The sequence below is a fragment of the Bos grunniens genome, chromosome 6 (genome assembly GCF_055505025.1).
Source record: "Bos grunniens cultivar Pamir isolate PY7600 chromosome 6, Bosgru_T2T1.0, whole genome shotgun sequence".
In the NCBI taxonomy this organism is placed as follows: domain Eukaryota; kingdom Metazoa; phylum Chordata; class Mammalia; order Artiodactyla; family Bovidae; genus Bos; species Bos grunniens.
The window spans coordinates 53056800-53078883 of NC_141170.1; the positions used below are offsets into that span (position 1 = coordinate 53056800).

Genomic DNA, 22084 nt, shown 5'->3' on the forward strand with positions numbered 1-22084 from the left:
GCATGATACCCAGGAGGCAGGAAGGAGTGAGGCACCTTAAGAATCTACTCACCCCTAAGGCTGGTCTCTGTCATCTTTCTTCTCTGTCTGTACTCACTTCCTCTTGTATCTCATGTCTTTATACTATCAATGAGTTTACAATCCTGTTTTATATTTAAAACTTGATATCCTTCTGTAAGGGGCTTCCTCTGTAGCTCAGCAGTAAAGAATCCAGTGTTCTCACCAGGAAAAATCTCATGGACAGAGAAGACCGATAGGCTAACAGTCTGTGTGGTCACAAGAGACAAATGTGACTGAGTTGGCATACACAAGCACATACAAATCCTTCTGTAAACTCCACACTGATAAGACGCTGCATTCTTTATATTGTTTCTTTTGAGTATGTCTGATAGATATCTAAAAAATTCAAATATCGAAAGTCAAAATAATTGTTTCCCCTAATAGTAAAAATAATTGCTTCACCAGTGGTTTCACAGTCCCACTAAATGGCAGCTATATTCTATGCTTTCAGTTCCTGAGATCAAGAAACTTGTGTCATTCTTGACTCTTCTCTCTTATCCAAGACCCAAGTTATTAAATCTCTTACTTTTTAATTAGTCATTTCTTGATTATGCTTATCAATGTAAAGAAATTTAGGAAAACAATAGAATGGGAAAGACGAGATCTCTTCAAGAAAATTAGAGATACCAAGGGAATATTTCATGCAATGATGGGCACAATAAAGGACAGAAACAGTATTGACCTAACAGAAGCAGAAGATATTGAGAAAAGGTGGCAAGAATACACAGAAGAACTATACAAAAAAGATCTTCATGACCCAGATAACCACAATGGTGTGATCACTCACCTAGAGCCAGACATCCTGGAGTGCAAAGTCAAGTGGGCCTTAGGAAGCATCACTACGAACAAAGCTAGTGGAGGTGATCGAATTCCAAGTGAGCTATTTCAGATCCTAAAAGATGATTCTGTGAAAGTGCCGCACTCAATATGCCAGCAAATTTGGAAAACTCAGCAGTGGCCACAGGACTGGAAAAGGTCAGTTTTCATTCCAATCCCAAAGTAGCACAATGCCAGAGAATGTTCAAACTACCACACAATTGCACTCATCTCACATGCTAGCAAATTAATGCTCAAAATTCCCCAACCTAGGCTTCAACAGTACGTGAACTGAGAATTTCCAGATATTCGAATTGGATTTAGAAAAGACAGAGAAACCAGAGATCAAATTGCCAACATCTGTTAGATCATAGAAAAAGCAAGAGAATTCAAGAAAAACATCTGCTTCATTGACTATTCTAAACCTTTGACTGTGTGGATCATAAGAAACTGTGGAAAATTCTTAAACAGATGGGAATACCAGACAGTCTTACCTGCCTCCTGAGAAATCTGTATGCAGGTCAAGAAGCAACAATTAGAACCGGACATGTAATAACAGACTGATTCCAAATAGGGAAAGGAGTAGATCAAGGCTGTATATTGTCATCTTGCTTATTTAACTTATATTCAGAGCACATCATGCGAAATGCTAGACTTGATGAATCACAATCCAGTTTGTGATGAATCACAAACTGGAATCAAGATTGCAGGGTGAAATATCAGTAACCTCAGATATGCAGATGACACCACATTTATGGCAGAAAGTGCAAAGGAACTAAAGAGCCTCTTGATGAAAGAGGAGGGTGAAAGAGCTGGCTTAAAAACTCAACATTCAAAAAACTGAGATCATGGCATCCAGTCCCATCACTTCATGGTAAATAGATGGGGAAACAATGGAAACAGAGATTTTATTTTCTTGGGCACCAAAATCAGTGCAGATGGTGACTGCAGCCATGAAATTAAGAGACGCTTGCTCCTTCGAAGAAAAGCTGTGACAAGCCTAACATATCAAAAAGCAGAGATATACTTTGCTGACAGTGGTCATGTGTGGATGTGAGATTTGGACCATAAAGAAAGCTGAGCACTGAAGTTCGATGCTTTTGAACTGTGGTGTTGAGAAGAGTCTTTTGACTTTTGAGTGTCCTTGGACTGTAAGGAGATCAAACAAGTCAGTCCTAAAGGAAATCAGTCTTGAATATTCATTGGAAGGGCTGATGCTGAAGCTGAAGCTCCAATACTTTGACCACCAGATGCAAAGAACTGATTCATTGGAAAAGACCCTGGTGCTGGGAAAGACTGAAGGCAAGAGGCAAAGGGGACAACAGAGGATGAGATGGTTGGATGGCATCACCGACTTGATGGATATGAATTTGAGCAAGCTTCAGGAGTTGGTGATGGGTAGGGAAGCCTGATGTGATGTGGTTCATGGGGTCACAAATAGTTGGACCTGATCCTTATGTTCAGGTAGCACTGGGACCTGATCTAAAATATAGGTCCCTTGGCGACTCTGGCAACTGGAGTCATAATGAGAAGTAACCTCTATCTGTTTTCTACCAGCCAGCTCAGCGCCTGCTTCTACCGGGATGGACCACGTGACACTCCAGCCCCTCAGCTTTCTGACTTTGCTGCTGATGGAAACTCTTGTGATTTTACAGTGTGCCAGAGTTGCCTCTCAGCAAACAGGTCTGCTTTTGCCTTAATGAACCTCTCAGTACAGAGTAGGAGGTGCAGGTAATGGGAGTCACATACGTCCTGTCTTAATATACTCTGTCTTCAGGGTTTTCTCTTCTTGGGCCTTCCTGCTTTTCTTCCATTATTCTTTTTGTTTTTCTTTCATACCCACATTTTGGAAAACTGTTATTATCTGTTTCTGGTTAGGTAGGGCTTCCCATCATCCATTTACACTTTGGTTGAAAGTATTGAATAAATATATCATTTTCTCCAGGTGTGTTTTTATAGAATAGAAAAAAAGTGTTCCTGTGACTAGAATTTGAGGCATTAAAGTGGATTTAGGGCACAAACAGTAGAGACGTTCATAATTGTTTCCTTGAACTCGCATGGATGAGGTAGCTGCCTATATTTGTACATATCAGGTGAACCTTGATCAGAACTCTGCCTATTTGGGCTTGGACACAGGTAAATGGTGACTCATGGAGGCAGCTGACAGATAAAAGAGTGTGGTCTCTACTACATGGGTTTAGAAAATTTTACAGACTCCTTCTGTATCTCCATAGGAAGGCAGGAACCATGTCCCCTTCCTTTCATATGCTTTGCAGTTCTTTTCTTTGTACTTTATTTCTTCAGGTTTGTTTAATCAGGTGTTGCTTGTGTAAAATATTTTGTTGTTGGTGGAGTAGTTCTATGGTGATTTTCTGGATAATATAGCTCACTCTTTACTTTTTGCCTTTTTCTGTTTCCTTGAAACCTCATACTAATTCTCTAATTATATTTTTAGGAATCTGAATCTTGAACTTTGTGAGGAGAACATCTGAGCTTCAGTGTTCCTGTCAGGTAATGATAAGATATGGAAAAGGCCCATAGCGCCACGATTAGAATTTCACTATGAGTGTCAATTTTAGATAATTTTAAGGAACCCATTTTTTTATGGGGGCGGGGGAAGTATGGAAAGTGCTAGTAAGAAATTATAAACAAATAAAATTAACAACAAAGTCGGGGTGAAAAGTTGTATGTACTTCTAAGCAGTGTATTTATTATTCAGAATTAGTCCCACCACAGAAAGAATGGGGGGCATATGTAAATAGGTAAATGTTTCCAAAATAAGATTAATTCCTATCTGTCAAAAATGTTTTATTTGAGAGATTAATTTGATAATCTTAAAATGAAAGCAGTTGGATGAAAAATAAAATGTGTTTATTGCCAGCAAACATTTTGGAGAGGTAAACACTTATTGCAAGTACTGTACAGGCTTAGAAAGATCATTTTTTTAGCTAGCTGAGACCACCATTTGTTTTAAAATGCCATCCATCATTTCAGTGTTAAGAGCGCCCCCTGGTGTGATTGTATAATCATGCTTATGAGAAATTTAGGCACTATCCTTTTTCATTTTAAAACATTTTTATTGAGTACTCTTTTATTGATACATATAGTTGATTTTTAATATTATCTTAACTTCAAGTATACAGTACAGTGATTCAGAATCTTTGTATATTATACTCCATTATAAGTTATTAAAAGATAAAACTTAAAATTCTGTGTCCTGTACAATATCCTTTGTTAGCTTTTTTATATACTGTTTTTTAAATCTCATTTTTCTTTTTTTTTTTTCATTTTTCTATTATATGGTGATATGACTTCTTTTCCTGCTATGCCAGCCAGACCAGTATGATGTGTAACTATCTGAAGAAATGTGAATTTATTTTTTGCCTTGCCCTTATCCATTTTTATATCTGGAATCAGTGGTGAACCTGAATGTAGAATTTGGGAATACTAAGCCGTAAACTCCTTAAGTTAAAGTTAATGATCAGTAATATATGCTTTGGTAAATATTAAATTATATACTGAGATAAAATTTTACAGGGTAATAAAATTCTTTGATGGTGGTAGCTTTGTTCAGTGCCAAATTTCTATAAACAGTTTCTTTTTGGTAAACTCATGAACATTTTAATAATTAAATATGAGAATTAAGACATCACATTTTACTTTTAAAATATTCATTGTGTGAAAAAATTGATCTTAAGTTCTAAGTTTTTTTTTTATATTCTAGTACCCTCCTATAACCACAGAAATTCCAAATATAAACATAATAATTCATCCTTGAATCATAAACAGAACTCTTACCCACCCCCTGAAATCACCCTCACTCCTGTAAATTATCATTCAAATGTGGCAACAGATTGTCTATTTTATAACTTCATTTTCCCTTGCATTTAATATTTAGTCCTTGGGGTGTAATTAAACCATCCTTGCAAACTGAAAATGTGTATATTATTCTAAACTACATTTCTGTAAATTTGGTAATTGCAGTTATATTCCCTCTACTGTCTCTTCTCCAAACTTAAATTATCATGATGATATTAACCATTTCTTTTAGGTTCTAAACATGATCATTTATAGGGCTATCACACTGAACTCTTTGGAGTAAACTGGTTTTACTTTCATTTTCTTCTATATGGTACCTCTTTCATTGAATTCTGAAGTTAGAAGTTCAGCACAGGATTTATATTATGTCCTGGCCTGTTAAAAGGATATTTTCTAAAATATAGAATTAAAAAAATCAGAACAGTGAACCTATGATAGTTGACCTGTATTTGAATCTGTTGTTGAAATTTACTAGCATTGTGACCTTGAATAAATCGGTATCCATCACAGAGCCTTAATCTCTCTGTAAAAGGGGAATGCAAATTGCTACTTTGCAGAATATTGTTAATTCGTCATTTATATCAATATGCATTTAAGATTTACTATCTGTCAGATTTAAGGCTGGATGCCTTGTGAGCATTTCATTCTCAAAATAATTCTGTAAAGTGGGTGCTGTTCTGTGTTATTGATGAGGCTTAGGCCAAGATTTCTATTGTTGTCTTTCTGATTTAAAATGAGCTTATAAACACTATGCTTTGTATTTGTTTAAATCATACTTACTCATTTCTGTTAATTCATTGATTTTATTGTCCTTAAGGTCAAATCATCTCCCAATATACAAACGTACAAGAACCCAATCTTTTGAAAAAGAAGAGCTGGATCTTTTAATATGGATGCTCTTTATATTTGGAAATCAGAATTACTTTGGGGATTTATTCTTCTACACAATTTTTTCAAACCAGGCAACGCATTAAGAGGTTATTAGCATGGTTGAGCTGATAGTAGTGACAAGGACTATTGGGTTAGTGAACTTTGAGGTACGTTTATGCATACTATAAAGTAATAAATGCTAATCATGCTTCCAACTCACCATTTCTGCTGGTTTTCTCTGGAGCTGGAACCATAATCTATTCCTTTGTGCCTTATTGTTCTTATTAGTATTTAAGTATCTAATTACTAGGAATGGCTTTGTGAAGGCTACATCATTTTCCTTATGGTTTAAGAATTTTCCCTCATGTTTTAGATACCAGATTTTATTCTTTAATTGCTACAGAAGCTAATATAAGTTTCTCTTTTTGCTAATAAGTTGTTTTGAAGACTACTAAACAACTCAGTAAGGAAACGGTGTGAACAGGCTTGTTCTTTTGGAACACTATCTCTAGGAAAATCATCATTATTGAATCCATGAATGAGTGAAGAAATGGGAGTTGTTTTAGTTTTCTGCCCTCATTTCTGTCCCATTTCGGAACTTAGTCTCCTGCCTGCCCATTACATACACATACACACACAGCATTTGGTGAGTTTATTCTTTGACTTGTTTAATGTTCATGGAATCCAGTCTCTTTTTTTCCCCAAATCCTATATTTTTCATTGTAACAATTGGAATACTCCTTTATTTTTCATATTTTTCATTGGAACAATCATATTTTTCATGGAAACAAATCATATTTTTCATTGGAGCAGTCGGAATACTCCTTTAACTGAATTCTCCCTCCAGTGTTACCTGTCTCCTATAAATTGTCCCCGGTAGCACCAGAATAATTTTCTGAAAACTTAGAGCTAGTAACAGCTTAAAATTATTCATTGTCTCATTGTTCAAAAAGACTCTTTGGTTCTTGCTTACCTGTCTTCTGATTTGCCTCACTACCGTTGTCTTTACTCTTTGAATTCTGTGCTTTGCACTACTGAATACGTTACACATCCCAGAATGCTTTCCTGAGCCTTTATGCACTAATGCATTTGCCTTTATGCTGGTAACATCCTTCTGCATTTCATCTGGTAAGCTCCACTTTTTCTTCTCTGACAGTCAGTCCTTCCCTCTCAAAACTCACCCCACAAGCACATAGAGAGTCTAAGTGCTTCTTTAGTGGACAATTGCAAGATCCTGTGCTCACTTCTGTTGTTACAAAGTTTAGATTAAGGAGGGCAGCTTTAAAGCAAATATTGTGTTATATTATTCAACATACCACAGAGCCAGATATTTAGAAAATGCTCAGGACTACTTTATTTATAAAACCCATAAAGAGGCTTGATGAAAAATAAATATTGTGTTAGGATTCCCATGAAGATCCCATGCCTCAGTCAGGCTTGTGGATCTGATTGATTTCTGTCAGCTGGGCAGGATAGTGAAGCAGCCATCAGCTGACTTTATATGCTCTCTTTCATTTACATTGAATCTTTTACATTTTCACTTAAATTGACTTTTTCCCAGCACTCATGCACTTCTCAGTACCCCTGTGTGACAGCAATTTCTTGTGACTTGTTCTGTACTCATTCTCTTCTTCTTACTTGTGGAGTCAAGAGAAAGAAAAAAAAACCCACAAATTCCCCATTATCTCATTCTCCTTGTTGCTATGGGAGACAATCTGCCATAATTCTGTCTAATGAAATATAAACAAAAATCCGATGAAATTCCTGGGAAATTTCTGCATTCTTGATGTTGATTTTCTTGTCTTCCTTCTGGCCTTTTCTTTCTTGTTCCTGGAAGGTGCTCATGATGACTGGAACCTTGCTACTTTGAAAGATTAGGAATATTGCTGAAATTTTAGCCATGACTTACTTGAACTTCCAAATCAATATCAGTAATCTTCTTCCCTTGAACTTATTATGAGAGACAAGTGTCACCATTTTGTGTTTAAGTCATTGTTATTTGAATTTTCTGTTGCATCAACTGACTCGGTTCCCAAATTGATACTTCTTACAGTTGAAATGAATGCCTTGGAAGTTAGTGGTATAAGTTTTTCACCTGTTCCAAGTGTTTTGTATCTGGTAACTCAACAGCCATGTATTTAGACCTATTGTCATCATATACTACACTAGACACTAACGTATAAGGTCTAGAACATCATTCCTATGTAGATGGCTTACAGTCCCATAGATGCATATAAACATAAAATTAATTGTGATATTATATATGAACTATGATGAATTATGACAATAGAATATGAAATCGCATATATAATATGGTAAACACTTCAGCAGTATATGTAAAAAGCCTAAGTGTGTACAGAAGACAGTATTTACAATTTGATCAAGCTCTCCTAAAAACAAAGCTGCAATTTTTGAAATCAGAGAAATGAACCTCTTTTCTGGGATTTCAGGCACCTTGGACAGGACAGTGTGGGTGGTTACTTACCTTTATGGGTCTGTCTTCTGACTCTCACTAATAATTAAAATGAACACAGTCTCTGAAACCAGAGATAAAAATCTACACTTTGAATTGCTGACAGGCTATCTTTGGAAAGTCAAATTGGTGAAAAGCAATCTGTGGAGAAGGAGTGGCAAGAAATGACACAGGAAGTTGCCAAGGATTCTGTTGACACAGAATAGTAAGCCAAGAGCTGTGACAAGGATGGCAGTAAACAAGGAACTGAAGCTCGGTGGTTGAAAGGCAAGAGTTAGTTAATGGAGAGAGACATCAAAACATCAGGCAGCCAACAGCCCGGAACAGACTCACAATGAGGGAGGGCTAGGGAACAAGCCTCCTCAAGAGAGCACAAAAATAGGCTGCTCTTCTCCGGGACTCTCGGCACAGTCTGTGAGGAAAGCCAGAAACAGATCATAATAAGGACACTATTTATAAAATTACAGCCACTCAAAGGAGTTAAAATGAGAAAATGGTCTCAAAATAGAGCATAAAAATTTTAATCGGTCAATGTTTTGAAAAGCACTAAACATTCAAAGAACTTGCTTCAAAAAGAGAGTCCAGGGACATTGGCATTGATTTCAGTGCTTGATCTTGAAGTGATGTTTTTTTGGTACAGATTTTGAAATGAAAAAATGTTCAGGAAAGGCAAAAATCAATGTGGAATAAAATTTCTGGGCTTGGGCCAAATGCCATTCAGAATTCTCAGGTCTTGGGCTAAACTACAGAAGGAAATTTGAGCACGTTACTATTTCTTTTAACTGTGACACAGGGTTTTCCCAGAAGATGAATGAGAGGAAAGCTGCCAGTGATCCAGGTTTGAATAATAAGGACTGGCCATCTCTAGTCTACCACACACTTGAGAGAAGCTATGAATACCAATCAGGCAACAAGACATGTTGTGTGATCACAGAATACTCCATACTTTTGCTCTACTCAGGATTAATGGACCAAGTTATGCTTTGATAGATGACTCCCAGGGTCTGATAGAAAATTATAGACACTTTTCTGTGGTACAGTTCCAGTCTTCCTGAAAAAGAAAAAAGAGGATAACTAACAAAAATAAAGAGATATTTTGGCTTCTATGACCATATTGCATCTGCATTCTTCATCTAATGAAGGATGCTAATTACCTTGTTAAAATGGAATTTGATCAAGAGTGATTTTCTGGTGTGTGTGTATATATATATATATATATTTCATTTTTATATATTTTTATATCTGAAATATATTAAATCATTTATTACAAATTAAATTATTTCTAATGTAAGACATATAGATAGTTCATTCGTTTTTTTTTTTTTAATAGCTTTTAAAGTGCTTGCTGCCTCTGAGGAAGCATGATTACTTTGCATGATGTCAAATGCCACAGAATAAGGGTTTGACCTAAATACCTTTTACCTTTTCTTCATAATTTGATGCTTATCTAGAATATGCAAACTCATCTAAATTTTCTAGGAACTATTTTGCTTGTAGTTGGCAGGCTGCTTTGCTTCATCTGTGAAACACTAATGTGCTTTCAAAGAGTATACTGTTTTCTAGATTTATGTTCTAGGCATCCAGAATTCAGTAAATGCCTATGTTCACTTTATTCATGTCTTCTCTTTTTGAAGTAGCTTCACTTATTTCAACCTCAGTCTCAGAATGAGGAGTTTTGACCTTTGGTGTCTTTTCATTTATAAATCTGTTCTATGGTTTATTACTATTATTGTCCTTAACCAAACCTTACCTTCCTTTTTAGTATTTCTGAAATGTAGCAAACAGCATGAGGCTGTATGTGTGCATACATGCTCAGTTGCTCAGTCATATCCGATTTTTTGTGACCCCATGGACTACAGCCTGCCAGGCTCCTTTATACATGGGATTTTCCAGGCAAGAATATTGGAGTGGGTTGCCATTGCCTCCTTCAGGGAATCTTCCTGACCCAGGGATCAAACCTGAATCTGCTGCATTAGCTGCATTGTCAGGTGGATTCTTTAACACTGAGCCACCTGGGAAGCCCGTGAGGCTATATAGAAACACAAAAAAGAGAATGTTATAAAAAACTCTTGGTGGATATATAATCATCATTACTTTTCTAAGAGCACTGTCTCTTCCTGTTGATGAAACCTATCTCCAAATAATATATTCCTGATTTTGATAAACAAGGTTATGATTATAGTGAGTCATTAATATTTGATGAATATAACTTGAAAATTACGTTAGATTTCCAAAAGAGATCAAGGTCATATAATAATCAGGAATTAATTACGAATTTGCAAAGAAGTTTTATTTAAAGAGGCATTTTGTTTTTAACTTCTCAGTATCTTCCTTAGATTATTTATATAGGAAGATATTTTTTTCTTTCAAGAGTTTTCACCTATAGAAAACCAAAGGTAATGTTTTCATTTATTTGTGCCTCTACTTGTATGTTTGGGTTGGATCTCACTTATATGTTGCACAGGCTTCCCCAGGTAAGTCTGATGCACACCAGTATTATAAGAACATTCTAAAATACTCAATAAATGCAGAGTGAAAACTATTATAATGAGAATATACTTAAAAATATGTTTAAGGTTTCTGTGTTGATTTCAAATTAAATATAATTGCAAAGTATGTGTTGTGGACTGAATGTTTGTGTTTCCCCAGAATTCATTTGTTAATTCATTCATCAAAATTCATTTGATGGTATTAGGAGGTGGAGCCTTTCGGAGTTCCTTAGTTTAGATGAAGTCATGAGAGTGGAGACCCCATAGTGGGAACAGTGTTAGATGTTAGAGGATTATCAATATAATTAATATAAGAAGGGGAAGAGACTAGAGCTCTATGTGAGGACACAGTGATCTATGATACACTGCAAGCCAGGAAGAGAGCTCTCACCAGGAACCAAATCTGCCAGCACTTTGATCTTAAACTTTGCAGCCTCCAGAAGTGAGAAATTGTATTGTTCAAGCAATCCAGTCTATGTATTTTGTGTTACAGTGGCCTGAACAGATTTAATGGTATGAATTGGAAGCCAGAAACAAATTGAAAATTTAAATACCTTTTTCTAACTAAAGTTGACTACTAAACTTAGAGCTGCCTCAATAAAGAATGTAACCAAATGACCAATAGTAGGCATTACAGAAAAGATGATCCATTAGGAAACAGAATGTTTGGAAAATGTAGTGCAGATACATCCTATAGCTAAATTTAAATATGGAAAAACGTAGTTAAGCAGAATGCCTAGAGAGACATTGTTCTAATTTAATTGGATCTTTGATAAAAGTTGAGCTGAATGTCCTTTGTGACTCAGTCATTGCTGACAACTTTATCATCAGTAAAATGTTATCCTTATCTGCTCTCCCTTAAGGTAATCAGAATTGAATTGTTTGCTTTTGGAAACTTTACCCTGAAGCATAGTTCTCATTCCACAGTACTATCAAGGGATGAGGATTAAGAGCCATAAGTGTTTGTAATGGGACTCTCTGACATTACCTTTGTGTGATTTGTCACATTATGTTATTAATGGAATATAGAGAATTATAGATAAATAATTCAAGTTAATGATTTTATTGAAAGAACTTTTATTTATTTTTTATTTATTTATTTTTTTTGAAAAAACTTTTAAATCTTAGCTGTTAAAGGTGTTTATTCATCATAGAGAAAGAATTTTGTAAAACAGGATTTAGGAGATTGATATAGTCTAAAATATTTAAAGATGTATCCTGATTCTGCACACTACTTTTTAAAATTAATGGAGGTTTAAATGGAGCTCTATCTATAGTACTTATTTTGTGCTGGGCATTGAGTTAAATGTGTATACACATAAGCATACACATATAAAATCTCATTGCTATATAATATATATAGTCTGATTTCTGTAACAGCCTAGAAAATTAATGTATTTGTGAAAATGACATGAGTTTGTGTATTTGTATGTGGATTTGAGTGTTCAGAGCAATAGCAAACAAAATTGCTCTATTATCAACTGGAACATAATTGTATTTATTATTATTATTGCTGTTGTTAGTTAAGCTTGTTCTAAAACTTGAAGAAATAAAATGAAAACTTAATAGAACTCTCAGAAATAAAATGCTAAATTAAAAGCATGGAAAAGATAAAAAAAGAAGCACTAGAATTATCAAAATAGTGTATTCAGAGGAGTGAGAATCAGGAACAGGGCAGAAACAGTAGAAGACTTATGTTTTATCTCATAAACCTATTTTAAAAAAACATTTGATTTTTTAAAAATATGATTTTATAAATAGGTTTCAAATGTAACAAAAAAATAATTTTATGAGTTAAGAAAAAGAAATGAAGTGCTTAAGATACAAACTGTCAGAACCATTCTAGGTCGCTTTAGCATCAGGTAGGAAAGAAACAAGTTCATCAATTAGGTAATTACAAATTAATTAACTTTAAAGTAGCAAGATGTGTAAGATCTTTCTTCTTTTACTACCTTTACTTGATTCCTTGTCTCCATTGGCATTCCTCTCCACTCTTACTCATGTTAGATTTGAGTTGAATGTATATTTGAAAATTGTATAGTGTTACTCTGCATGTATGTGTTCATGTGTTTTTAGTTTACATAAATTATGACCAGTGGGCTTCCCGGATGGCTCAGCTGGTAAAGAATCCGCCTGCAATGCAGGACACCCCAGTTCAATTGCTGGATCAGGAAGATCCGCTGGAGGAGGGATAGGCTTCCCACTCCAGTATTCTTGGGCTTCCCTTGTGGCTCAACTGGTGAAGAATCTGCCTGCAGTGTTGGAGACTGGGTCTGATGGCTGGGTTGGGAAGATTTCCTGGATGAAGGGAAAGACTACCCACTCCAGTATTCTGGCCTAGAGAATAAATGAAAGTCAGTCACTCAGTCCATGGGGTTGCAAAGAGTTGGACATGACTGAATGACTTTCACTTACTTATTCTATTTAATAGGTTTTCTGATCAGCCCTGTTTTTTCTTGTGATTTATTAATTCTCTTAATAGTATTCATCTAATTTTATTCTTCTGATTGTTCCCTTGAGTTCGTCTCATGCATATACCACATTTTACTCATCTTATCTCTTATGATTGACACTTTGTATTACCAAGAGGATTCTATAGGTCACATGTGGATATAATTTTACTAAGTACTTCTTGATTGCTTTTCTAAAATAGTTTATAGGCCTAACAGTAAAACCTGGAAGCTTAACTTCACTCTTATATTTTCTAACATTTGTACTATGCAACTTCCTGATTTTTGTCACTTTGAAAATTGGTATTTTGAAATTTGTATTACTTAGTAGTGAAGATGAGCCTCTTTTTCACATATGTAGCCTTTGTTCATTCTTTTGGGTTTCTTGTGTTTTCCTTGACAATTTTTAGGAGCTTCTTATATATTCTCGATTAATACTTTGCAACATCTAGTCTTTAATATCTTTTAATTTTGCTTATAGTATTCTTCACTGAACAGAAATTCTGCATGTTTTGTCAAATTTAGTAGTTTTTTGCTTTATATATATCTTAATCAAAGTTAATAAGGTGTAATTTATATACAGTAAAATGCACTCATGCTGAGGATACAGTATGAAAATTTTGACAAGTATATACATCTGTGTGCTTACCATCACAATGAAGATACAGAAAATTTCCATCACACCAGAAACTACCCTTGTGACCCTTTGCAGTCAATTTCTTCCTTTTGTCTCCAGCCCCAGACAACTAATGTTCTCTTTTCTGTTGTTAAAGATTAGTTTTGCTTTTTCTAGAATATCATATAAGTGGGATCATGCAGTGTGAACATTCTTTTTCACTTCTTATACTCAACATGTTTTTTAAAGAAATTAAAAGGAGAAAATGTATCTCTACATACATACACATACACATATATGCATGCATACATATATGTGTACGCATACACAGTTAGATGTATACATACTATACATATATGTACAGTTTATATTTCTTCTTGTGTATCTTATATATCATTTCTTTTTAATCCTTCAGACTTCCTTTAGCATTTCTTTTAGTGAACCTCTGCTAACTCATTAAAAATGTTTTTCAACTTTATTTTGGAAGAGTAGTTTCACTCGATATAGATTAGTTCTTAGCTGAATTGTTTTTTCATTTGTGCTATGGACACATCATTCTCTTCTGGAATCCACTGTTTTTGATATAAAACCCATTGTTGATTGAATCACTATCGACATCTATGTAATATGTCAATTTTTCCCCTGCTTCCAGAGCTTTTTTTTTTTAATCTGTAGCTTTCAGAAGTTGACTGTGCAGTACCTGAGTGTGATTTTCTTTGTGTTTACCCCACTGGGAGTTTGTTAAACTTCTTGGATATGTAAGTTAATAATACTTTTTTCTTTCTTTTTTCCTTTATATTAAGTTTATGAAGATTACAGCCCTTAATTCTTGAAATATTTCTCTTTCATTTGTTGCCTCTATTCTCCTGGTACATTGAATCATTTGATGTTACCCCAGAGTTTCTGGGGCTTCCCTGATGGCTCAGACAGTAAAGGATCTGCCTGCAATGCAGAAGACCTGGGTTTGATCCCTGGGTTGGGAAGATCCTGGAGAAGGGAATGGCTATACACTCCAGTATTCTTGCCTTGAGAATTCCGTGGACAAAGGAGCCCAGTGGGCTACAGTCCTTGGGGTCACAAAGAGCCAGATACGACTGAGTGACTTTTCACTTTCTGAGTGAGTACTCAGAGTCTCTGAGCCTTTATTTATTTTCTAAAGTTTTTGTCTCTTCAAATTCTATTCATTCTAATGATCTACTTTCAAATTCATTGATTCTTTTTCAACTAGTATTGACCGCATTTAGTAAAATTTAAATTTCAGTTTACTTTTTAATCCAGAATTTCCATCTCATTCTTTTTATAGTTTCTATTTCTCTGCTAAGATTCCATATCTGTTCACACATTGAAGTGTTTTCCTTTAAGTTTTGAATGGTGATGTTTAGTCACTAAGTCCTGTCTGACTCATTGTGACCTCATGGACTGTAGCCTGCCAGACTCTTCTGTCCATGGGATTGCCCAGGCAAGAATGCTGGAATGGGTTGCCATTTCCTTCTCCAGGGGATCTTCCCCACCCAGGCATCAAACCTGTGTGCTCCACTTCTCCTTCATTGGAAGGTGAATTCTTTACCATATCTCTCTTTAATTCTTTGAACATGTTTGTAATAGCTGCTTTGAATTCTTTGCCTGGTATGTCTAGCATCTGTGCCTGTTCAAAGTCAGGTTATATTAAAATGAATATTTCATGAACAGGGGTCACAGTTTCCTGCTTTTATTGTTATTTTATTGCTTGCCTACTAATTTTTGGTAGAAAAGTGGACATTGTAAGTAATATGCTTTAATGACTCAGAAACTCCTTTTTTTCTTTCCCTGATGATGATGATGGTGATTATGACTTTGTTCATCAGAAAAAATGGAGAAAGCCCTTATAAGTTAATTTGTTTGGAATCAAATTTTGAAATCTTATTTCTCCTTCAATGTTCATCAGCATCTGATTTTTTCTTAGCTTCTGGCTGTTGCTACTGCCTCTTTGTCCTCCTATTCTCTCCTTGTTCTTCTTCCTTTTCTCTTCATTTTTCTTTTTCCCTCTTTTTGTCTAGCCTCCCAGCTCTAACCTGAGCATGAAGTTTAGCAATTAATCAAATATCTTATGTGCAGAGTTTATACTCAGATTCTGGGGCTCTGTTAGCTTTTTACCAGTCTGTTTGCTTTGTCTTTAGTTATTGACATAATTTTTTTACTTTATTATCTTATAATTGTGCATTACATTGGTTAGTTTCAAATATAAAATCAATTTATATATGATTTGTTTCCCTTTTTATATATTTCTAGATTTGATTGACTGATATTGTTAAAGTATTAATGTTGATTTTTATGTAGTTTTTTTTCCTCTAATAATGTCTTAATCTACTTTTGATTTCAAGATAATTCTGGAGTCAAAAAATGAGCAGAGATTTATTTCTTCCTCTCATTGTAATATTGCTTTGGCAGGGTTTCTATTGTTTTTTTTTTTTTTTTTTATGTGTTTGGTAAAACTGTCAGTAAAGCAGTTTATCCTATAGTAGTCTTTGTGGGGAGTTATTAAGTTACAAATGCAATTTCCCTAGTATATATAGAGCTATTTAATTTTATGATAATTTTTGAGTTAATTGTATTGTAGTCATGAGGAACCAGAGCTCAAATTGCCAACATCCATTGGATCATGGAAAAAGCACAAGAGTTCTAGAAAAACATCTACTTCTGCTTTATTGACTACACCAAAGCCTTTGGTTATGTGGATCATAACAAACTGTGGAAAACTCTTCAAGAGATGGGAATACCAGACCACCTTTCCAGCCTCCTGAGAAATCTGTATGCAGGTCAAGAAGCAACAGTTAGAACTGGACATAGAACAACAGACTGGTTCCAGATTGGGAAAGGAGTATGTCAAGCCTGTATATTGTCACCCTGCTTATTTAACTTATATGCAGAGTACATCATGCAAAATGCTGGACTGGATGAAGCACAAGCTGGAATCAACATTGCCAGGAGAAGCATCAATAACCTCACATATGCAGATGACACCACATTTATGGCAGAAAGCGAAGAGGATTTAAAGACCTTCTTGAGGAAAGTGAAAGAGGAGAGTGGAAAAGCTGGCTTAAAACTCAGCATTCAAAAAATGAAGATCATGGCATCCAGTCCCATCACTTCATGACAAATAGATGGGAAAACAGTGGAAACAGTGAGAGACTTTATGTTTTGGGTTCCAAAATCACTGCAGATGGTGACTGCAGCCATGAAATTAAAAGACACTTGCTCCTTGAAAGAAAAGCTATGAAAACCCTATAAAGAAAAGCTATGACAAAGAATATTAAAAAGCGGAGACATTACTTTGCTGACAAAGGTCCATGTAGTCAAAGCTGTGGTTTTTCCAGTAGTCATGTATGGATATGAGAGTTGGACCATAAAGAAGGCTGAACACCAAAGAATTAATGCCTTTGAGCTGTCGTGTTGGAGAGACTCCTGAGAGTCCCTTGGACTGAAAGGTGATCAAATCAGTCATTTAAAGGAAATCAGTCCTGAATATTCATTGGAAGGACTGATGCTGAAGCTGAAGCTCCAGTACTTTGGTCACCTGATGCAAAGAACTGACTCCTTGGAAAAGACCCTGATGCTGGGAAAGATTGAAGGCAGGAGAAGAAAAGGATGACAGAGGATGAGATGGTTGGATGGCATCACCGATTTGATGGATATGAGTTTGAGTAAGCTTTGGAAGTTGGTGATGGACAGAGAATCCCTCAGTGCTATAGTCCATGGGTCACAAAGAGTCAGATGCGACTGAAGGACTGAACTGACTATAATATTTGTGATATGAACCCTTTAAATGACTAGTTTTATGGTATATGATTTTTTAGAAAATGATTAGGTATAAAGTTTCATAAATGTCATCTAGATCAAGTGAAATTTTCTCAGTCATGTCTGACTCTTTGTGATCCCTTGGATTGTAGCCTGCCAGGCTTCTCTGCCCATGGAATTCTCCAGGCAAGACTACTGTAGTGGGTTGCCATGCCCTCCTCCAGGGGATCTTCCCAACCCGGGGTTCAAATCCAGGTCTGCATTGCAGGCATAATGTTTACCCTCTGAGCCACCAGGGAAGCCCAGTTTATTAATAGTGTCATTCAAAATTTGTATATTGTTAGTAATATTCTGTTTGGTTTAGTCTAACACTTGTGGGATCATATGGTAAATATATGTTTAACTTTATGAGAACATGCCAAACCATTTTCCAAAGTGGCTGTATCATTTTGAATTCCCACTCTCAATAAATGAGTGCTCTTTTTGCTTCAAAGGCATTTTTTTATAGAACTAGAAGAAAAAATTTACAATTTCTGTGGAAACATAGAAGACTGCAAATAACCAAAACAGTCTTGGGAAAAAAGAATAGAGCTGCAAGAGTCAAGCTTCCCAACTTCAGACTATACTACAAACCTATAGTAATCAAGAAAGTATGGTACTGGTGCAAAAACAGATACATTATATAGCTCAATGGAACAGGATAAAAAACCCAGATATAAGCCCATGGACTTACAGTATGTGACTTCACTTGTAATGTGATATTTTTGTTTGGTATAGAATTCTTTGTTGGCAAGTTTTTGTCTGCTTGTGTTGTTTTCTCTTAACACAAGAAAGATATCACTCTATTGTCGTCTTGCTTGCCTGGTGGTCTGGATCCAAACCATCAATATATTTGAAGTATTCCTGTAACTGTTTGTATTGAGACCTCAGTTCTTTGGTGTATTAAAGATAATTTTTAATTTGCTGTTTGTCTTATTTTTGTTTCTGTCATGTAAATTAGGAGTGAGGCTCTTTCTAGTTCTATTGAACTCCAAACTATTATTTTTAATGTACTAGTATATTATACAGTGTGTGAACTGTGGGCTTCCAGATGTTCAAGCTGGATTTAAAAAAGGCAGAACCACCAGAGATCCAACATCTGTTGGATCATAGAAAAAGCAAGAAAGTTCCAGAAAAACATTTACTTCTGCTTTATTGTCTATGCCAAAGCCTTTGACTGTGGGGATCACAACAAACTGGAAAATTCTTCAAGAGATGGGAATACCAGACCACCTGACCTGCCTACTGAGAAACCTGTATGCAGGTCAGGAAGCAACAGTTAGAACTGGCATGGAACAACAGACTGGTTCCAAATTGGGAAAGAGTACGTCAAGGCTGTTTGTTATCATCCTGGTTATTTAACTTATATGCAGAGGATATCATGCGAAATACTGGGCTGGATGAAGCACAAGCTGGAGTCAAGATTGCCCGGAGAAATATTTATGACCTCGGATATGCAGATGACACCACCTTTATGGCAGAAAGCAAAGAAGAACTAAAGAACCTCTTGAGGAAAGTGAAAGAGGAGAGTGAAAAAGTTGGCTTAAAACTTAACTTCAGAAAACTAAGATTGTGGCATCCAGTCCCATCACTTCATGGCAAATAGATGTGGAAACAATGGAAGCAACTGAACTGAACTGATTGTTATCTAGTAATCTGTGTTTGCTTTCATAAATACTTTCCTTATCCTGTTTTAGAATATGTATTGTCAGTTCAGTTCAGCCGCTCAGTTGTGTCTGACTCTTTGCAACCCCATGGACTGCAGTGTGCCAGGCTTCACTGTCCCTAATCAACTCCCAGAGCTTGCTCAAACTCATGTCCATCAGGTCGGTGATGCTATCCAACCACCTCATCCTCTGTTGTCCCCTTCTCCTGCCTTCAATCTTTCCCAGCATCAGGGTCTACTCCAATGAGTCAGTCCTTTGCATCAGGTGGTCAAAGTATTGAAGCTTCAGCTTCAGCATCAATCCTTCCAATGAATATTCAGGACTGATTTCCTTTAGGATTGATTGGTTGGATCTCCTTGCTGTCCAGTGGACTCTGAAGAGTCTTCTCCAATACCATAGTTCAAAAGCATCAATTCTTCAGTGCTCAGCTTTCTTTGTAGCCCAACTCTTACTTGCATACATGACTAAGGGAAAAACCATAGCTTTGATTAGCTGGACTTTTGTTAGCAAAGTAATGTCTCTGTTTTTTAACATGCTGTCTAGGTTGGTCATATCTATTATCCCAAGGAGCAAGCATCTTTTAATTTTATGGCTGCAGTTCTTTCCATAATATAAGTTGGTAGAATCATTTTTTTTCTGTAAGAATTTATGTGACATAGATATTAACTGTTTTTAAAAACAATATGGAGGGAGGTGGGAGGGGGGTTCAGGATGGGGAACACGTGTACACCTGTGGCAGATGCATGTTGATGTATGGCAAAACCAATACAATATTGTAAAGTAAAATAAATAAAAAAATAAAAAACAATATGATTGTGGAAAATCTAGGATTTTTAAAATTGTTGTAAGGGAAGACATTCCTTTAATTTCATTTTGTGTAAGTTTTTCTATTTTTGTTCCAATTTTGCACAGTGCTTCTGTTTTCCTGCCTATGATGGGGTTGGGCAAAAGTTACATCATAAGGAAGAAAAATAACACATAAATAGATATTTTCCCCTATCCCTCCGTAGTCCTCTCTCCACCTGCACCTCCTTCATGTTATCTTTTGTCTCTCTAGATGTTTCTTGTAGTTTTCGTGCTATATTCTGGGCTCTTTTCATCCTTCCTTGTCATTTTTGAAGCATATCCCATGTTGTTTTTGTGGACAGGATCTAGTTCATGTTAGTGGCCTTTTCCTTGAAAGACAGAATCTCTCATAATTTCTATTTAAAAATAGAAGAAACTGAGTTCTTAAAGTATATTAAACACTTGACATCTATTTTGGCAGTGTTAGAGAGACATACTTCATGATTTCTGTTTCCTAGGCTTAGTTTATCGGAGAAGGCAATGGCACCCTACTCCAGTACTCTTGCCTGGAAAATCCCATGGGCGGAGGAGCCGTCTTTGGGGTCGCACAGAGTTGGACAAGACTGAAGCGACTTAGCAGCAGCAGCAGCAGCAGGCTTAGTTTATAGACTTCCCGGGTGGCACTAATGGTAAAGAACCTGCCTGCCAATGCAGGACATGTGGATTCTATCCCTGGGTTGGGATGATCCCCTAGAGGAAGGCACGACAGCTCACTCCAGTATTCTTGCCTGGAAAATCCCCTGGATAGAGGAGCCTGGCAGACTATGGTCCATAGGATCACAGAGTCAGAAATGACTGAAGCGACTTGGCACACACACATGTGGTTAATCAACAGAGATCCCTCCATATTCCATTATCATCCTAAGTATTTGACCTTGATAATAAATATTTGTGAGAGTGATGATTATTCAGCTTCTATATTTAAATAATACTTCAGGTTTTATACTACTTATACATTCAGTTGATTCTCTTTTCTGCAAGTGTGAGCTAAGATACTGTTGTCTGCGTATCTAAGATTAGAGAATCTGATGCTGATGGGATTAAATGATCTCCCTAATATAAAAAAGTGAATGGTAGAGCAACCACCAGATCTTAATATTCCAAACCCAGTCCTGCTATTGCTAAAAAGACTGCTGCATGTGATCACCCTTCTTGGCTGCTTATGTTGTGTCTTAATTTGTCAATTTACATACAGGCTGTAACATGGAGTCAAAAATACTTAAGGATTCACTGAAAACTTCAAAGAATGTTTCTGCTAAATACAGTTCATATTTTCTTCTGGAAAAGTAATTTCTGTCAGAAGGAATTATTTATGCTAACTGATATTACTTTCTTGATGAGAGTGACTGAATTCTGTCTGGTACAGTTTTCAAAGTGCCTCTCATGACTTTGACTTCACATTTTCCTGTTGTATTTATGACATCTTGTTAAAGAATAATTAGAAATTCATATTTGAGTTGAAGTCAGAGCAGAAGAACCTCAACAAGAACAACTAGGTATGAAACTCAGAGTTGATTTTTAAGTCAGCATATGGTAGTGGATCTAATTTTAGTATGTGGAAAACTTAATTGACAGACCTAAATTAAAATTCAGATTCCTAGCCTTCAACTATAGTAATTCTGGTTGGGTTTCTGTGATGGGCTGTTGCATCTAAATTTTTACCCTTTAGAGATGTGCTACCTAACTTACTCTTCTGTATAAGCCAAAAGCAAGTAAGCAAAAAGCAAGTCATCAGATTAGATAGAGAATTATATTAAGCTGAATAGCTAGCAATCAATCTTGCAGAAACAGTGCAATTGCCTTTTGAAATGCAGACAGTGGAAAGATCTGGAATTCTACCCTGATCTAGTTTCTGTCTGGGACTAGATCAGAATTTCCTGTCACTGCTTGGTTTTACTTTAGCATTTAATTATGGTTTGTAACACTTATTTGTTGCTTTAATTTATTTCTATACCTGTGGATTGTAAAATTCCTGAGAGTGAGGTATTTGTTACTGTTTTCCTTTCAGCCCTTAGGATGGGAGCTTTAATTCCATATGTAGAAAGAATGAATGAGGTGTGACTATGAAATGATACCACCAAAGGAATTTTTGATGAAAAGTTCAATCAAGAAGTTTTCCAAATCAAATTTGACCTAATTTTGCATTTTTTTTTCTATCAAAAATA

General features: G+C 35.8%; 1 protein-coding gene across 3 annotated transcripts in view; it reads left to right on the forward strand.

Annotated features, from left to right (window-relative positions):
• COX7B2 (cytochrome c oxidase subunit 7B2) overlaps positions 1–22084 on the forward strand; it is a 136404-nt gene that overhangs the window by 49888 nt on the left and 64432 nt on the right. The window contains exons 2-3 of one of the 3 annotated variants that reach the window (XM_086407689.1): positions 2434–2559; positions 3332–3387. The gene's annotated coding sequence lies outside the window, so the exon portion shown is untranslated. Of the gene's footprint in view, positions 1–2433; positions 2608–3331; positions 3388–22084 lie in introns of those variants that run through there. The other 2 variants (XM_086407690.1, XM_086407688.1) reach the window with 2 other exon arrangements.